Raw genomic sequence first — 19,354 nt, 5'->3', positions numbered from 1 at the left:
CAGGACAGGTCTCAGGGGTCAGATGCCACGTCTGGGTGTCAGAATGGGAAGAGGTGTGAAGCTTGGCATGGGGATGTGCATGCAGGCCTATTTATTGCCTCTTACAGTTAAAATTTATGGTGCATCTTCTCTTCCAGCAGCATTTCCAGGATCCAACTCTTGGTTCCAGGCCTGCAAAGATGACTCTGGGAAATGGCATGCAGTGAGTTTCCCCCCAGCCCTGGCACTGTACTGCCTGAGCTGAGGTTTTCCTCTGCTCTGCCCTCTCCTCCCTGCTGCTCCCATCCCTCCTGTTTGTTTTCCACACCCTGCAGAGCCAGCTGAGCAACGTGCTGTCATATTTTCTTCCAAATGAAGCTTCCTACAGTAATTAAAAAAGGGAAAATGTGGTTTGTGCCACAAATGAGAAATGTCCATGCCCTGGTGCTCTACCCCATGTGCTGCCCTTCCTTGCAGGTAGGTCTGGGAAAGCTCCTGAGTTACCCTGGTCCCCATTTGTTCCCAGTTTTGCCCATGGGCCTGGGGGAGATGGGGGAGTGACAACCTCCAGGTTAGTCTCCAGCTCCTCTGGGCTGCAAACAGAGGGTTTGAAACCTCTGTTTGCATCCCCTTTTTTGCCCTCCTGGTGTCACCTGGTCACTGTTTGGGCAGATGGTATAGAGGGAAGAAAGAGTTTCCCAGTGTGAGACACAAGAGGTGTGTGGATGGTGCCAGGCTGAGCATTTTGTGCAGCTGCCAGGCAGCCAACAAAGCTTTGACTGGTGACAAGACAGGACACAGTGGCTTCAGAGGGAGATCAGTCTCCAGTGACCACCAGGAGCAGCCTCTGAGCCCCAACATGGGAGCTGACTCCACGCCCAAAAATCCCCTGGCAAATTCCTCATGAACCTCTCTAGGAACTGCACTGCTGCATGGCCAAATTCCACCTTCAGCTCTGCAAAACTGCTCATCCTCAGGGTGTTTGCACACCAGTGAGGAGCTGCCTGGGATTCCTCCTGCCTGCTGAGCACTGAGCACTGGGCAAAGGCTGCTCCTGGGGTCCCTGTGGCTCCCCATCCACTCTCAGCTAATCTGCTGGATTACAGTCCTTATATTTAACTGCATTAGATGGCTGTTGCTGCAGTTACTGTTACTGTTTTGCACTGGCCATGTTTATAGGGTGCTCAGGTCGTATTTATAGGGCTGCAGAATCAAGTTACAGCTTCAAGAGCTGCAGCCCTGTAGGTGACAGCAACCCTGGATAAAGTGGAGGAGCATCACCCATCAGTGCCAGCTCTTCCAGGGTGGCACAAGAAACAGAAAACACCTCCCCAGTGGTGTTTGTACTGAAGTCTGCTTCAGGGGAACAGGGAGACAACCCTAAACTCTGAAAGGGGACTGTTCCCAGAGCCCTTTGGTGTCCCTGTCCCCCTCCCTCTCCCCAGCCTGGCGTGCTGGGAAGGTGCCAGCCCTGGAGCTGCCGTTATGGTGGCGGCAGTAAACACCTCCCTGAGGCTGGGCAAAGTCCAGTGCCACCTCCTGCGTGCCAGAACCACCCTGCTGACCCTGCAGGGAACCCTCTCTGCTCCTGGATCAACCCCTCTGCTCATCCTGCTCCGTGTCCTGGCTAGTGGTGTGGAGAACAAAGCCCAAAATGAAGCTGATTCAGCCCCAGCTAAATGCTGGCTTTCACTTTGCACAGGCCCTGCTGGTCAGGACACCCTCATGTCCTCCTTTCCTGAGTGCAGAGGAGGTCCCTGAGGGCACACACACTCTTAGCTGGACTTAGGGATGATGGATATTGAAGCATATTAAGTAAACAAGCCCCCTCCAGCAGGATCTCTCTGACTGCAGCCAATCTCAGCCACGCTGTGCATTCTGAGGAGCTAAAATTAGCTGTGTTCCCATGCAGAGGCTGTGCTTGGAGCATCACAGCTTTAGGAGCTGCTGCTGCTGCTGCTGCTTTGGGTGTGAGTGCACGGGGCTGGGCAGCCCTTGTCCCAAAAATGAATTTTTTTCAAAATCCACTTGCCTAAAAGCAAGAGTGTGTGAAATGAATAACCCTTTGTGGCACGGTTGAGATAAAAACACTGCTCACACAGGCTTGTGGAGCATCTTGTGCCTCACTGCAGCCCCAGCATGCATGGAAAGACATGCAGAGCCCCCAGGGACTGGTCTCCACCATGCTGCCCCAAACCCCCAGTCCCAGCAGAGGAAACTCCCCATCTTTCCTTTGTATCTTTGTGTCTGGCTGCTTGCAGATGACTGTGGGGTGAAGAAAATCACCTCCATTGCTCAGGCATCCTACACAACACCCAGCAGGGACCATCCCTGGGGACAGGGAGTCCCAAATAAGCTCTTGGTGAGTAATGAGGAACTCCAGCAGATGCACTAAAAATAAGGAAGCATCAGGCAGCAGATAAATCAGCTGCAGGGGCCCCCAGCCTGATTTGTGGCCTGACCTCGGCCACACTCACTGCACTCCTCAGGCCCCGGCTCTCCTGGCTGCAAAACCAAGGGGAATAAAAAGCAGGATGTCAAGGCTGGGTTAGCTTTCCCTTCTGCAGATAAATCACTTGGAGATGAGGAAATTGGCTGTGTTTGTTTGCCAACAACTCACTGCTGGTGTGCCAGGCCTGGCCGAGCAGGGCAGCTGTGCCGGGCAGGCTGCAGGGCCCAGGAGGGAAGATGGGCAAACACCCTTTGCTGTCCTTGTCCTCGTGGGGAGGGGTGGACAGTTATCCCTGATGCCTCAGGTTTTGGTTTTTATGTTTTTCAGACTCTGTGATGCTTTAGTGTGTGGGTCTGGGTGCCATATGAGGGGATGGTGAGCTCTGTGCACAGAGCAGGGAGACAAAACAATTCCTGCTCCAGCTGGGGACCAAGGACAAATGATCCAAATCTCAGCCCCAAGAGCACAAACAACGTGGGCTGGAGAGAGAAAAACAAGCAGGATGGGACTGCATGGGGTGGAGCTGTAATTGGACAATGAACTCCAATATGCAAATGGGGCAGAACTTATAAAAGTGAGAGACCTCATGACCGGTTGTTCATTTTTTGTGACCATTTTGGTTCATCTTGGATGTAGCCCTGGCTGGGCTCTTGTGCTGCCCAAGGTGGATCTAATTAATACCTCCTAATAAATCCCTGCTTTATTCTTTAGCTCTGACTAGCCTCAGTTCCAGGTCAGCCTCCCAAGGCATCATCCCCAGCAGCACAGTGGCACCCAGGGGTGGGGAGCAGGGTGTGAAGAAGCCACGGGCAGAGGGGAGAGTGGAAGGACCCTCCCTGTTCTGCCCTGCCATATTTGGGTCACACCAACACTCTCCATCACTGCACAGCTACCAGGAGAGCTGCATAAATCACCAAAAAATTACAAATCCAAGGTCTTCCTTCAAGCATTTCCCCATCACTTGTACAAGTGTTGGTGTTTTCTCCCACTTTATGCAAGAAATCTACTTTTTGATCCCACGCTATGTTTTGTGGGAATAGAGCTGGTGTTCCAACAGCCTTGCCAATATTCCCAGGCTGGTTGGGGTGTAGTATAAAGGCACATAGAGCTTGTTTTCCCTTCTCCAGCTGATGGGAAGTCAGGAAGGGTGATATGTTTCAGCTGGGAAATCCAGGACTCTTGTACAACTAATATGGTGAAGTAGAAGCTGTTCATTGTTTACATTACACACATATTTATAGATTCTACAAACCACTAAGTACACACTTCTTGATTGGTGCCTTTGTTTTGTTCACTCATTTTCTGCTTGTATTTCTCAGTATATGTGATTGGTTGCAGTCTAGGTGGTTCACAGCCCTCTGTTATCTCGTTCTTGCAATCTTGGTATTCAGTTTCTCAGCTTCTTCTTTCTTAATTTAGCACAATTTATGTTCTAATAGCCTTGATGTATTCTTGGGGTTTTGATAACTGGCTGATGCACACTGTGGCTTAACTCTTGCAAATGCATTGCAACACTGGGGAAGTAAATCACCCACAGAAGCAGGCTGAGCTCATGGATATGTTGAATCATAGCAAGTGTCTGTGTTTTTTGACAGTAAAGAACCTGTCTAGAGGCACTTTTGGCACCTGCAAGGCTTGATTTGAGCTGTCTCACCTATTAACTGCTTCGTGGGCAAAGCTCAAGGAGAGAGAGAGCAGGAATTGCACTTTTCCCACCCCCGTTTTCCAGCAGCAGGAGCAGTGTGCTCGTGTTCCCATCCATTCTGGAGCTGAACTGTGAAAACAAACGGAGGCTGATTACGCCCTGCTCTGAGGAATGGTGAGGATGTGAGGAGCAGCAGAAAAACTTGCTCACTTGGTGTTTTGCTGAGCGCCTGCCAGAGCTGCATCTGCTCCTCGGCCGACGCAGCGCGGGATCGCTGCCTGGAGAGAAGAATTTGAATCATTTCTGTCACGTGGAGGAACGGGGAGCAGAGACCCACCCTGATGGCCTTTGGGAGCTCAAGGCTGATGCTGGTGTTCATGGACTGCCATATAAGAGACTTCAGTGTATGGATTTTTCTTTTTTTTCCCCTTTTAGAGCAGTGTTTTCCGAAATGGTTATTATTTCAGGCAGCTGGGGTTGTGTGTCTTTTAGAAACCTCAAATCTTTTATTGGTTATTATTTCAGGGGTTGAGCTTGAAAGGGCTCCAGGGTTCTGTGTCTTTTAGAATCCTCGAATCATTTATTGAGCAAATCCTAAAATCCTACTCCTGGTGCCCCACTGTGGGAGTATAAATCAAATCCCCCTCTTCCCTCTCACTTGTGTGCCCTGAGTCTCCTTATTCCCTGCTTTTATACATGGAGATGTGTGTGTGGATCAAGCCTCCTCCCAAATGGACTGTTCTGAGTACTGGGCCATATCAAAGGCAGAAATATCCAATAAAATCAGACATGGGGAAACCAAATAAAGTTAAAAAAAAAAAAAAAAAAGCTACAGGCAGAAAAGCTCTGCAGAACTGCAGCAAGAGCTGCTGAGAGGTTTTCTCCAGTCCCACCTCCCCAACCTCACCAGATCCTTTTGCTTGTGCTCTGTCTTGGAGCTGGGAGGGAGGGAAGAGCATGAAGAGATGGGATTCCTTGCACAAGAAGGAGACACCTGGGTTCATGGTGAGGAGACCCTCAGGACCTTCCAGACCCTGGGCTGGGAGAGCCTCCTGCTGCCCCTTTCCTCTCCTTTCTTCCCATCTCTTCAGAGGGCTGGGACCAGTTTAAACCCATTCATTTGAAGCCAAGGAGGGAGGAAGGTGCAGAAATGCAATTACTGGGTCAGTGATTTATCTCCTGCAAGGTTCCCAGGGTGCAGCCTGTCTGCTAGAACAAAAATCACCATTCATCTGGCCCAGATAATCCCATCAACAGCTCCAGGTCCAACAGAGCCATTCCCAAGGGGGAATGGATGGATGGATGCCTCAGACAGCTGCTCCCTCTGGGATGAGCAGTGCCCAAAATGGGCCCTTTCTTTATCCCCAGGCAAAGGGAAGGGGCTGGGGATCAACTGTGACCCCAGTGGCACTTGCTCAGGTCAGCCTCTAATCCCTGGGGACATGCTGGGTGTGTTTGGAGGCTGGGAGGGATGTGGGTCTCTGAGTTGAGCTGTGTCTTTGTCAGGTGTTTTAAATTGCACTAAAAATTGTGAGATATATATATATGTATATTTTATATTTATTTTTTAATAGCATTTAATTAGGAGGATCCCAAGGCCTGCTAGTTTGAGAAGGGGCTGGGGGATCAGTTGTGATCCTAGTGGCACTTGCTCAGCTCTCTGCTTGACCTCTAATCCCTGGGTGTTTTTGGAGGCTGGGAGGGATATGGGTCTCTGAGCTGAGCTGTGTCTTTATGTCAAGTGTTTTAAATTGCACTAAAAAATGTGATATATATTTTTAAAAATAGCATTTAATTAGGAGGATCCCAAGGCCTGCTGTGCTCAGGTTTGGCCAGGGGTAGGGAATGGAGCTGGGAGCATAACAGGGATATAACCAGCAGTAAAACCTAATCCTGGGATTCCAGGCAGCAATTAGCACCAGGGGTATGTCCATGTCACCCTGTGCTCCCTGAGTGCAAGGTTTGGGATAAAGGGCACTGGATTGTGCCTCCAGGCCAAGCTCACCCCATGCCTCAATCCCTCAAACACATTGGCATCACATTTCCTTAGGGAAAACAACACCTGGGTGCCTCCAGGGAGCATTGGTGGGGATGTGAGCAGGGCAGAGCTGCTGGCAGCAGCAGCAGGAGGAGCAGGAGGGATGCTCCAGAGGATGGAACAGGAGGACATGAGCTGCAGCCAAGGCTCTGCTGGGCAGGGCTGAGCTCCCCAGCGTGTGCCCTGTGCAGCAGAGGCAGCACCAGGCACATCCCAGGCTGCTTTTCAGCTTTTCCAGATTTCAGCTGCAGTGAGCAGCTCCTCCCCAGAGCAGGGCACAGCCACCCTGGCCTGCCAAAACCAGAGAGCCCTCAGTGCTGGGTCTGCAGGCAGCCAGGCTGTGCCACAGCAGCACCTTCCTCCTCCTCTTCCTCCTCCTCCTCGGAGATGGAGGCAGCACTGCAGCCTGGAAAATGCAAAATTCCCCACCAATAAAATGCAAAATTCCCCACCAATAAAATTCAGGGAGCCTTCAGTGCTGACTGGCCAAGGAGGCACCAGCCCACAGCAAATGATGCAATTTTCCCTGGGCTGGAACTGGATGGTCTTGAAGCTGAATTTTCCTCCGAGCCGTTCCACAAATCCATGATTTCACATGGCACAATCCTTGCCTGGCCCAAGAGCCCAGTGGAGCCGCTCCCCTCAGCCGGCTCAGGCTGATTTCTGGAGGGAGGGCAGCGAAAAATCCCAAATATTTCCCCAAGGGAGCGCCTTGCCAGCGAGCCGGTGTCCAGGAGAGGGCAGGGTGAGCCAGCACAGCACCTGCCTTGTGGGTCCTGCCGAGGCATTCTTTCAAACACAGACACAGATTTGCTCTTTTTTTTTTGTTTTTTCTTTTATGTTCTGGAGGTTTTTTTTGTTTTTTTCGGTATTATGGGTTTTTGAGGTTTTTTGGGGTTTTTTTGGGTGTTTTTTTTCTTTTTTGTTTTGTTTTCTTTTCGTTTGTTTTTTTGTTGTTTTTTTTGTTTGTTTTTTTGTGATTTTTGGTTGGGTTTTTTTTCTTGTTTTGGGGTTTTTTTGTTTTGTTTTTGTTTTGGTTTTGTTTTGGTTTTGGTTTGGTTTGGTTTGGTTATTTTGGGTTTTTTTGGTTTCTGGTTTTGTTTTTGGGGTTTGCTGTGGTCATTTTTTTTTTTGGGCTTTGGGGTTTTTTGGTTTTTTAAATTTTCTTTTAGGTTTTTGGGGCTTTTTTTGTCTTTTGGGGTTTTTGGTTTTTTGGGGGTTTTGAGGTTTTTTGGTGTTTTGTTTTGTTTTGTTTTTGAGGGGAATGTTTGGGTTTTTTTGTTTTTGTTTGAGTTTTTTTTGGTTTTTGGTTTCGTTTTTGGGGTTTGGTGTGGGGGGGGGTTTTTTGTTATTTTTTGGTGGGTTTTTTTTTGTTTTTTGGTTTGGTTTGGTTTGGGTTTTTTTGGTTTTCTTTTGGTTTTGTTTTGGGGTTTTTGTTTGGTTTTTTTGGGTTTTTTTTTTGTTTTGTTTTTTGGGGGGTTTTTTGGGTTTTTTTTTTGTTTTTTTACGAGCTTAAACCCCAGCAAAGCTCCGAGGTTTATGCCTTTCCTGCTCCCTCCCAGCCCCTGGCCAGCAGGCACCTTGTTTATGGGTTTGGGGGGTGTTTTGGTTTTTTGTTTGTTTGTTTGTTTTTGTTTTGTTTGTTTGGGGTGTTTTGGTTTTTGGTTTCATTTTTTGGGGGGGTGGTGGGGTTTTTTGGGGTTTTTACGAGCTTTAACCCCAGCAAAGCTCTGAGGTTTGTGCCCTTCCTGCTCCCTCCCAGCCCTGTGTTGACAGGTGAGGTGACAGCAGTGCCTGTGCTCTGCTGGGGCAGGGGACAGGGGACAGGGGACAGGGGACAGGGGACAGTGCCCTGCCTCCATCCAGGGATCACTTCCAATCCACATTACCCTTCCAGGAAACACAGGCAGCTCTTCCAGCCACAGCCTGGCACGGGCTCTGCCCCATACCCAGGCTCTGCAGTGGTACCAGGGCAGGGTCTGTAGCCCCACATTTCTCTTCCCAGAGAAAAGCAAGGCACAATTCTTCCCAAGGGTTTCTGAGATTCACATTCTCTGAACCTCAGAGAAAGGGAAAACACAATTCTTATCACTTGCTGTGCCTGTGTTTGTGCAAAAGTAGAATGCAATATGGAGATTGTTTACCCAAAGTGATGGTGTTTTGTTTCCTTGGCCTGTCAGGGCCAACTGTGTGTGGGGACTGAGGGTGACAGTCATGAGATTCTGGGCAGTTGTGTGCAGAGATGAGTGCTTGGCAGATTCAGTTATAGATGTATAGACTAATATAGTATCATAAAGTAATTAATTAGCCTTCTGATATCCATGGAATCAGATGCATCTTTCTCTCCCCTTCATCAAAATCGCCTTTGATTTACAATAGGGGCAGAGTTGGCATCACCCCGAGAAGGTCAGCACAAAGCCAGGCAGCTCAGACTTGGGCAGTGTGGAAAATACCCTGTGCTGGGCAGCCCAGAGCAGGCTGAGAGGTGGAGAAAGCAGCTGGGGAGCTGAGGAGGATGATGGAGGGAGCTTTTCTGGAGTTGGGAGAAGGTCACTGAGCAGCGCGGCGGAGCTTTCCCAGCACAGCTTTCTCCAGAAATAACACCCTTCCCCAGACACTCTGGAGACTCCCCTGGCCTTGCAGTGTTAATGTTCAACCCCCTGGACAGGGACAGCATGTTGCAGCCAGCAGGGAGGTGGGGACAGCCTGTGGGGACAGCACTGGTGGCTGGGCACACACGTGAGGTCACTCCCTGCCCCATGGGACCCCCATGTGTCAGCAGCAGCACCTGGCTCCTCACTGCCCCCTGAACCCCAGGGCTGGGAGGGAACTGGCTTTGCCACTCAGGAAAGGGGCTGCTGGGGCTGTGGGATGTGGGATTCTGTCCTGGTTTAGGGCAATTTGGGGAGAAAAACCTCCAAAGGGGTTTCCTCTAGAAAGCAAATTCAAGCGACGCCTTACTCGGCTGGTTTGGGAAAAAGATTTCAGAATCTCCTCCATTCTTAAAGGTGCAAAACTTATTTCTGGGCTAAACAGACAAATGGGGGTACAAACATCCTAAAGTCACCCGAGGACAGATTCCTTGGCTTCTCTGGGGTGAAAGGGGGAGATGCTGGGTCAGGCTCCTCTGTGAAGCTCAAAGTTTGGCAGGCAGAGCCTTGGTGTTGTGCACGGTGTGCACCCCATGTGTTTGGGCACACCAAACCCCTTTTTTCCCCAGGAACACCCTCCCAGTCAGGCCCAGCCCTTCCAGGGGTGGTTGGTGCCATGTTTTAGGGCGAGCTCTGGCGTGCTGGGGGGGAAAAAACCCCATGGCTTCCTTGTAGGCAAACAAAGCTTGACTTTATTGCCTTTAAAGTGCAACCAGCACAAACAGTGGCAAAAGTGCAAACACTGATAATGCTCGGAACATTCTGAGCTGTGCAAACAAGCTGGCAGTGCAGGAGTGTGTTGAAATGAAGGGGTGAGGAGGCCGGCAGGAGGAGAGGCCCCTGCCCCAGCAGCTCCCCAGGTGCCTCATTCCCTTTCCCCAGGTGCCCCAGGGAGTGATGCTGACTCTGGCTCGGGGTGGGAGGGGCTCGATGGGAGCCTCCCAGAGCACCAACGCCCACTGAGATGGGATGCAAATGCTGTCACAACATCTTTAGCCCCGGCCCCAGGCTGTGCCCGGGCCTGGCAGGAAGAAGAGCTCCAGAGCTTCCCCCAGAGCTGCTGGGACAAAGCAGAGCCACGCGTCCCTTGCCTGGTGGCTGCCCACACGAAGCATCCCACCCTGTTTCAGATGCCTTGTGGTGGTCAGAATGCTGCCCCTGCCTTGCTTTATTCCCTTTTCCCCCTTTCTCACCTCCTTTTAGCTGCATTACACACTCCTGAGCCTTGCTCAGCATTTTCTGTCCTACCCAGCTCTCCAGTGACGAGCCAGAGGTGGCTGCTGTATATCCCAGCCTGTCTGGTGGCACAAACCCCCATTTCCCACCACTCCAGCACGCTCAGGGCACATTTTGCCCTGGCTGGGGGAGGATGATGCACTGAAGGCTCAGTCCTGGCAGAGGTGAGATGATTTACAGAGCAGAGTGCCATAAGGAGGGACTAAAATCCAGCTCCTCAGGAGGCATTTTAGGCTGTTGCCTCCTATTCTTTAAGATTACCAACCAGGCTGGGAAAAGCAGGCCACTGCAAGAGGGATGGCAAGAAGGAAAAGATCACTGTAGAGTCAGGCAGGGTGCAGGGCCCTCAGCCCTTCCCTGGATCCCCATAGACCAGAGAATCCTCCCAGGCTGTTTTTGCTGGCAGGCTGGGAGGGGAGGAGGTGCCTGCAATCAGGGCAGCCCCATCTCAGTGCTCCAGCTGACAAATTCCCACCAGATGGGGATTTTTGGGAAACCAGGGACCCAACAAGCCTTTCCCTCACTGCTTGGGATCCAGCCAGCTTCCAGCACTGGCACTTGTTTTCATACAGCCAGCAAGACCAGAATATTGGGAGGAATTCATGTCCTTGCCAGACTTCCCCAAAACCAGCCAGTTCAGCATGTTACTGAGGGCTGGGACAGGCAAACAAAATGAGGATCCACTTGCTTTTGTAAGGCTTGGGAAAACAGGCTGGAGTACAGTACATAATGTAACAAAAAATAGACGTACTGAGCTGAGTTCAGTTGCTTTGGGACAAAGTGATCCGGTTTTCAATTTTTTCTTATAAAGCCAAAGCTTCCTTTACTTTTGCTTCTAGATCTGCCAAGTCTCTTGTGAGTGAAGTTCTGGGGATTTTCCCAGCTGGACTCCATGTCTGGTAGGAGAGGCCAGGAGTGCCTGCAGTGGCCTGTCTGGGGGCAGAGAGGTGACAAACATCAGATGTGACACCTGGGCTAGGGTTGGCCCAGGGTGGCTTGGGGATAGAACCAAGGCTGGAGGCCAAAAGCAACAAGTGGTTAGAGAAAAACTGGAGGCATGTGCTGGGTGCTGTTGAATGGCTTCAGCTTGACAGAGAGCAGGTTTAGAGGGGATAATGGGAAGAATTTCTTCCCTGTGAGGGTGGGCAGGCCCTGGCACAGCGTGCCCAGAGAAGCTGTGGCTGCCCCTGGATCCCCGGAAGTGTTCAGGGCCAGGCTGGATGGGGCTTGGAGCAGCCTGGGATGGTGGAAGGTGGAACTGGATGATCTCTACTGTCCCTTCCAACCCAAACCACTCCATGTGGGTGACACTCCCACGAGAGGGACACTCAAGGAAGAAGCCACACAAAGCACTCCCTGGCTGCTTGATGCTCCCAGCTTTTTGGAGCAAGCTGCTCTTCTCTTTACAAGCTCTTTCTCCCCTGTTGCTCACCCCAAACACTTTCCTTCCAAAAAAAAAACCCAATCATGATGAGCATCACACAATCCCCAGGAGCCCCATTTCCCCAGGAGCAGCTGTACCTCACCTGCAGGGTGCTGGAAGCTGCCAGGCCTAAAAATGCTCCCAGCTCCCCAGGGAGCAGCAAAGCTATTTCAGAGCCTTCAAAATTGCAGCAGCCAAAATGATTTCCTGCATTAAGTTATTTAAGCATCTCGCTCTGCAGGTACAAAAGCAGCTCGCTGAGGAAAAAATGCTTTTCCCTGCTGGCTTTTCTTTCAGTTTTCCCACAGACACATTTTCTTCTGTGCTGCTGGGATTTGAGGAAACAACTTTGGAGTGTAAGCATCCATGTCTGGATGGGCTGTTTGGGTCCACTCTGGCTTGCTATTTACCCCAGCCCACACAAATCTTACATAGAAAAAAGCAAAAGACCAGAAGTGCTCTTCTCCACATGGTAATGTTCTCTCTTTATTCCAAGAGACACATCAGATGGACAAATACATGGAAAAAGAGGGTCTGGCCTAATGGTGGGAGACTTTTATACCCAGGGGAAATGGGGGGCAGAAGAGGACCAAACTAATGGGATATAAGTGGGGAGGGGTAACCCAGGGAGAGACCACCAACAGTGGCACCTTGAGGGGGGAAAAAGGGGAAGAACATGTGGTCATAGGGTGCAAATCATGTGAACAGTGCAAATTACCAAAACACCCAGTGCAAACAACAAAACAACTATTTAGTGCAATACAACACCTCCCCCTTTTCTGTTAAAAAATTAAAGGAAAAGTGTGAGCCTATTTCTGACACAGGTTATGAATTCATCCATAACATTGGAGAGTGTGTTTGGTGATAAAGATGAGAGCAGGCTCCTGGACTAAAGTGATTTCAGCATTTATTATAATAAAAATAAAGGCCTAAAGCAAGGGGGCCCGTGGGCCGAGCGGGAGCATCAAGGATGGAGCAGCACCGGTGCTGGGGCTTCTTTTCAGTCCTCAATGTTCCAGATGGAGCAGCACAGATTCAGTGGGTCAGATCCCCCTTTTTATGCTGTATTTTGTCCCTTTGGATTGGTTTCTGTTTGGATCCTTCATTTGCATGAAGGTTTAAGGCGCTCGATTGGCCATTACAGTTCTGTGCAGGCTGGCTCGCTTTGCTTGGTGCACTTTACTGAGGTGTAATTTCTTATAACTACCCTTTTAACTCCTTTTACCATAACCAAACTACCAGTACATGTTAAAAACAAGAGCAGGCTCCTGGTACTAAAGTGATTTCAGCATTTATTATAATAAAAAGAAAGGCCTAAAGCAAGGGGGCCGCAGGCCGAGCAGGAGCGTTCCCGTTGGGGATGCTGCAGCACCGGTGCTGGAGCTTCTTTTCAGTCCCCGATGTTCCAGGGGGAATGGCACCCCTTCCCTGGGTCAGATCCCCCTTTTTATGCTGTATTTTGTCCCTTTGGATTGGTTTCTGTTTGGATCCTTCATTTGCATGAAGGTTTAAGGCTCTTGATTGGGCCTTACAGTTCTGTCCAGGCTGCCTCGTTTTGCTTGGGGGAGGTCCCGGGTACCTCCTGGACAGGTCCCCAGGCTGGTAAAAACAGAACCAGACTCCCAGTACTAAAGTGATTTCAGCATTTATTATAAGAAAAAGAAAGGCCTAAAGGAAGGGGTACAAAAAGTGATTTCAGCATTTATTATAAGAAAAAGAAAAGGCCTAAAGCAAGGGGGGCTGGGCCAAGCAGGAACGTTCCCATCAAGGATGCTGCAGCACTGGTGCTGGGGCTGCTCAGCAGCGATGGCCCAATGTCCCAGGTGAAGTGGCACAGCTTCCCTGGGTCAGATGCCTCTTTTTATCCTGTTTTTTGTCCCTTTGGATTGTTTTCTTTTTGGATCCTTCATTTGCATGAAGGTTTAAGGTGCTTGATTGGCCATGACAGTTCTGTCCAGGCTGGCTCATTTCGCTTGGGGGGTGCTGCACTTTACTGAGGTGGAATTTCTTATAACTACTCTTTTAACTCCTTTTACACTATAATAACCAAACTAACAGTGCATGTTAAAACCTATCTATCATCTATTTTACAACAGTTTCTAACCTATTTTTAACATTTGGGATGGGACAGGATGGCAGCCAGGCCACCACATCCCTGGAGGAGCACTGGGGATTTATCCTGGGGAGGAGCAGCCGGGTCAGTGCCCTCTCCAGAGGGCAGCCCATGTCCCTGCCCGTGTCCCAGCCCGTGTCCCTGCCCGTGTCCCAGCCTTACGCCAGGGTCAGGCGCCCCACATCACGAGCATCGCCACCGACTGGCACTTCACAGCTGCTTTGAGGTGCTGCCAGGGACTGGAGGTCGCGCCTGCCAACAAATCACAGGCATTGTGCTCCATCACTCCCCCCTTTCTCCCCGTTAATGGCCCCTTTCTGTCCCCAGGGAACGTGATTCTGCATCATCCCATCCCTCTGTGAACCCCAGCTCTGCTCTGGGCTGGCTGATTGCACCCATCCCTGGCCACGTCCTTGCTGGGGCTCTCCATGCTGGCTCTGCAAGAAGTGATAGAGCCCCACTCTATCTCCCAAAAAATCACTTAAGCCCCACTCCATCCCCCAAAAACTCACTTGAGCCCCACCCCATGCCCCAAAAAAATCACTTGAGCCCCTCCTCATCACCCCAAAAAATCTCTTAAGCCCCAACCCATGCCCCAAAAATCACTTGAGCTCCACCCCATCTTCCAAAAAATCACTTGAGCCCTACCCCATGCCCCAAAAAAATCATCTAAGCCCCAACCCATTGCCCAAAAATCATTTGAGCCCCACCTCATGCCCCCAAAAAATCATCTAAGCCCCACTCTATCCTCCAAAAAATCACGTGAGCCCCTCCTCCTCACCCCAAAAAAATCACTTGAGCCCTACCCCATGCCCCAAAGAATCACTTGAGCCCCACCCCCTGCCCCCAAAAATCATTTGGTGCATTGAAGAAAATCTCCCCCACCATAGCAGCCATAAACAAAGACACCAAAAATGGGGTTTATACCCAGTTCTTGTGAAAATAGCTCCCTTGCTGTGCCTCAGAGTGGTTCCCAGAGCAGGGGCACACAGCAGGGGCACCCCAAACCCGAGGGCTGGAGCAGGGGGGGGTTTGGAAGCTCTCTGGGAGCACACAAGGCAGGAGCCAAGCTGTTGTTCTCATTTGTTATTCAGCGTTGAGGAAATCTGCCTCCCCATCCCGGAGGATAATTGATGCTAACGTCATTTCATTCCAGTCCAGCTGCTGGGCTCGGGAACAGATGTTTTATTGTTCCAGCTGAACACACGGAACCCAAAAAATAATAAAATTTAAAAAAAAATAGCAACAAAACCCGACTGATTTGTGTTTGTGGTGAGGTTAGCTGTGGTTTGTGGTATTTGCAGGGGTGTCCGTCGTTGGGAGGAAGGAATGAATCTGAGTCCATGTTCTTAGAAGGCTAATTTCTTATTATATTAATTATATTATATTAATTATATTATATTATATTATATTATATTATATTATATTATATTATATTATATTATATTATATTATATTATATTATATTATATTATGCTATACTAAACTATACTAAAGAATAGAGAAAGGATACTTCCAGAAGGCTAAAAAGATAATAATGAAAAACTCGTGACTCTCTCCTCAGAGTCCAACACAGCCTGACCGTGATTGGTCATTAAGTCAAAACAATTCACATGTTGGATACAACAATCTCCAACCACATTCCAAAGCAGCAAAACACAGAAGAAGCAAATGAGATAATTATTGTTTTCCCTTTTCTCTGAGGCTTCTCAGCTTCCCAAGAGAAGAATCCTGGGCAAAGGGGATTTTTCAGAAAATAGGATGGTGACAGTGGTTTCCTCTCCCCACGAACACGAGGAGGCAGAGCAGCAGTCCCAGGGGAGACCCAGGCCTCTGGAAAAGCCAAGGTTTGTACATCCAATATTTAATTCTACATCCCCACTGTCAGAACCCAGGACATTGCTCTGGCTGCCCTGGGTGATTCCAGACCCTGGCAGGGGGCTCAGAGACCTTGGCACAGAGTCAAAGACACCTGTGCCTTTGATTTTAGCCCATGGAAACAATTACCAACTTTTTATGAAGATTTACAAGGCACAAGAGTTTGAGTAGAATGATAGTGAATTTGTCACAGGGTGAAAAAGTAGAATTTTGGGGATTTAGAATGGGGGTTCAAGAGGCAAGATGGAGGAATCTGGGCATGTCCTGTCCTTCTTCTCCTTCTTCTCATCCTCCATCTTCTGCTGTGATGGTGACACTTCTGGATTGGTTTAGAGTAGAGACAGACTGTCTAACATAGGTGATGGGTATTGGAAACTTATTGTAAATAAAGTACATGTAGTTTTCAGTATAAAAAGCTAACACCACCCCAGGGGCAGGGACTGTGCCACAACCCAACCTGCTGGACAGATCTCAGCAGGTCAGAGAAAGAATGTGACAGATAAGAGAAAATAAACAACCTTGAGAAGCAGAACCGAGGAATCTTGACTTCTTCTTCAGTTGCAGGTCTGGGAAAAAAGAGACTTTCTGATATCTTGGAGATCATCTCAACCACAGAAACCCAAGACCCCACCTCCAAAATTCTACCCTGTCCAACAGGCAGGTGCTTGCAGCAGAGAACCATTTCCTCGAGGCTGAGCCGTCTCCTTCAGCACAGCCCTTGCATCCTCCCAGGAGCAGGGATCTGTCAGGATCTCTGCTGCCGATTCCCCGACTTCTGGGACTCTGGCTGGGCCCTCCCAGGGGGCTCCCCTGCCTAGGGAGACCCTCCTGGAGTGGTTTTGTGTTAGGAAAGAGAGACTCATTGGATTTTTTTCAGTCTTCAGGTTCTTGTTTATTGTTATCTTATCTAGAGTTTTGCATGCTGTCCGCACCAGGCTCAGCACACTGGAAAAGCACCAAAAAATGGCTAAAAATCTCTTGGTGCAAGGTCTTTTAAAGCTAAACTATCTAATTAAGAACTGACACCTGGATTATTTTCCCTTTTAACCCAATAACTGATCCCAAAGAGCCCCCAATGCAGACTTTTCCACCCAATGACAAAATGCCACCCAAACCCAGGAAGAAGAAGGAAGAAGCAGCATGAAGGAGAAGCCCAGGATGACACCCTGTGCCCTCCATCTTGCTGCCATCCACAACACACTAAAAATCCCAAAACCCTACATTTCCCACCTAAGTAATACACCTACACTACTCTCTACAATCTACTTTACACCTTAGTGGACTCTAGTCTATTCTGGAGTTTAGGAAACTTTCTCCATGAATGAGGGTCAAAGTCAGTGCTCCCCTGGGGGTCAGGGCACCCCAGAGCAGACAGAGAAATATTCCCAGTGCCCTGGGTTTCCACAGGGATCCACCTGGGTTTCCTCCAAGGAGTGTTGTAAATGCAGGGCCACCCACAAGGGGAGAGAATGATGCATCTGACTCCATGTTCTCAGAAGGCTAATTTATTATTTTATTATACTAGATTATATTAAAGAATACTATGCTATACTAAAGAATACAGAAAGGATACTTACAGAATGCTAAAAAAATAATTATGAAAACTTGGGACTCTTTGTGACACAGCTTGGCCCTGATTGGCCAAAGAGTGAAAACAACTCACAGCAGAACCCAATGGAACAATCACCTGTGGGTAAACAATCCCAAACACATTCCACACCAGCACAACACAGGAGAAGCAAATGAGATAAGAACTGTTTTCCTTTTCTCTGAGGCCTCTCTCGCTGCCTTTCAGCTTCCCAGGAGGAAAACCCTGGGCAAAGGAATTTTTCCAGAGAATGTGAATACCACAGAGGAGAAGCCAAAAACAGGAGCAAAAATGAGGATTTTCAGAGCTCAGCCTCTTGTGAAAGAGCTGCTGCACAGCACCTTGGTGCTCCAGGGTGGGAGTGCTGCACTCACAGCCCTGCTGGGATCTCCCAGGGACACCCACATTGCTCCAGGAGCACAGATGGAGGAAGGAGGTCCATGACTTGCTCTGCAGCAGGTGCAGAACAATACCTGGAATCCCAGGCTGAGCTCTCCACTGCATCCTGAAGCATTCCTGTGAAGCTACCACCAGGAGCAGGTGGAAAACCTTCCCTGTCTGCCAAAAAAGAGAGATGTTTAAAATGAAAAATCTTACTGAGCGGCCAAAAAAAAGGAGACTTAAACCTACCCCCAGGTTAACAGATGTTTCATGTTGATTTTCCCTCTAGCACTAACAGCCCCCTAGAGAAGAACAAAACCTCTCCCATGAAGAAAAACTGGGAAACACTCTTCTACAAACTATGGAAGAACTACCAGAAGGGTGGGTGTAGGCATTCTCCTTGTTCCACCTGAGGAAGGACCTTTGCTGTAGGTGAGAAACGAAGCCCCAGAAAGAAATAAAGGGCTCTGAAAGGCCCACAGCAAATTATTTGGGTGATTCTCCCCTCAGGGCTGTCCTCAAGGCTGATGGGAGCATCTTTTGACACCTCCTTGGCAATATTTCTGTGTTTTCTCCCTTTCCCACAAGAGGTGGGTGGGAGGGATCCAATCGTCAGGAATCCAGCCCAGGGAATACCCTGTTCCCCCTCAGGACACTGCACTGGAGCTGGGGCCTGGCACATGGCTTGAAAAGCCCTGGCAGCAGAGTGACTGTGGCAAATAGGAAAGGTAAAAAGATTTTTAGAAACTAAGTTTTAGAAACAGAAAGAGTAGAGAAACTCAGAATTCGATGGAATTGTAAGGTTTGAAGGTAGGAAAAGTCATAATAGTATAGTGAGTAAAGAAAAAAAATAAAAAAACAATATAAACAAGATAAAACAATACTTTGAGTTTTAGGTTTGGTTAGGATAGATTTAAGGACTGCAGGAAAATATGCTTAGCAAGATAGTAAAAGGTTTTAAACTTCATAATGGTGTATTGTATATTGTTAATAGAGAGCAGACAAGCACTGTGTGAAGCAGGTGTATGTGTGCTTTTAGTAATTGGCTAAAACAATTGTCTGTAAGCTTTAGCAATGTGCTGTTGGCTAGGAAGTTTTTTAAGTGCTCTGTAACAAAGAAATCTTTAGCTGCCTCTGGTTGTATGTGAGCTTTTGCCATCTTTCTATTGTCTAAACCATGTAATGAGGCTGATGCTGCGAATAAAACTTAAAGAACACACCCCAGCAGTCCTGTCCTGTTTGTGAAAAAGAATAAAAACCTTTCCAACACAGTGACCACAGCCCCTTGTCTCAGAAAGGGGATGGTGGAGGCACTCTCGTGGCTGCAAATGAAACACCTGGGCCATGAAGATCTCTGGGCTCTGCAGCACTGTGCAGGAAATCCAGACACCAGATATGACTGTCCCCTTGAGAAGGACAGTCTGGGCAAGGGCTGTGTGCAGCCAAACCACAGCCAGGGGCTGGAGGTGGAAAATACCTCTTGGATCAGCCCCCTTCCCATCCAGCTGGGTGAGCAGCAGGGATGGGGTCAGTGGGTGTCTCCCCCTCCCTTCCAGGCCTGCTGCCAAGCTGGTCCCACTTCCAAACAACCTCCCTGCATCCCACCTCAGGCTGCTTTGTGCCTGCTGGCTCCACTTTCCCTTGGCATCAGCCCATGGCCATGGGTGTTAGAGCTCTGAGCAGGCATGGGGACACGCTGGAGATGCCATCACAGCCAGCCAGGAGGATTTGGTGTCCCTGGGGAGCAGCACTGGCCCAGAGGCCACCTCCTTGGCCAGCAGAGTGTCCAGAGAGGTCACTGAGACCTTCAGAGGGTGACACTGCGTGGGGACACGCAGGGAAGCAAGGAGCTGGCTGTAAAGGCAGAGCTGGGCCAGCTATAGGTACAGAGCCCGGCAGGAGATGTCAGGAGGAGCTGTCATGGAAAATATTTACCCTGTGAGGTCAGTGCACCCTCGGCTGCTCTCTGC

At 49.3% G+C, this 19,354-nt stretch overlaps 1 long non-coding RNA gene across 2 annotated transcripts; it reads left to right on the top strand.

Moving 5' to 3' along the window:
• Positions 1-6,647: 6,647 nt before the first annotated feature.
• LOC143694694 (uncharacterized) lies at positions 6,648-18,522 on the top strand. 2 transcript variants are annotated; one of them, XR_013183348.1, is made up of 3 exons: positions 6,648-6,859; positions 15,251-15,384; positions 15,974-18,522. It is a non-coding gene; the product is annotated as an uncharacterized LOC143694694 (long non-coding RNA). The 2 variants fall into 2 exon arrangements; XR_013183349.1 differs by having other exon boundaries at positions 15,242-15,384.
• Positions 18,523-19,354: the final 832 nt, after the last annotated feature.

The sequence above is a fragment of the Agelaius phoeniceus genome, chromosome 8, assembly GCF_051311805.1.
Source record: "Agelaius phoeniceus isolate bAgePho1 chromosome 8, bAgePho1.hap1, whole genome shotgun sequence".
Lineage (NCBI taxonomy): Eukaryota > Metazoa > Chordata > Aves > Passeriformes > Icteridae > Agelaius > Agelaius phoeniceus.
This window is presented reverse-complemented; position numbering and strand designations above follow the sequence as displayed.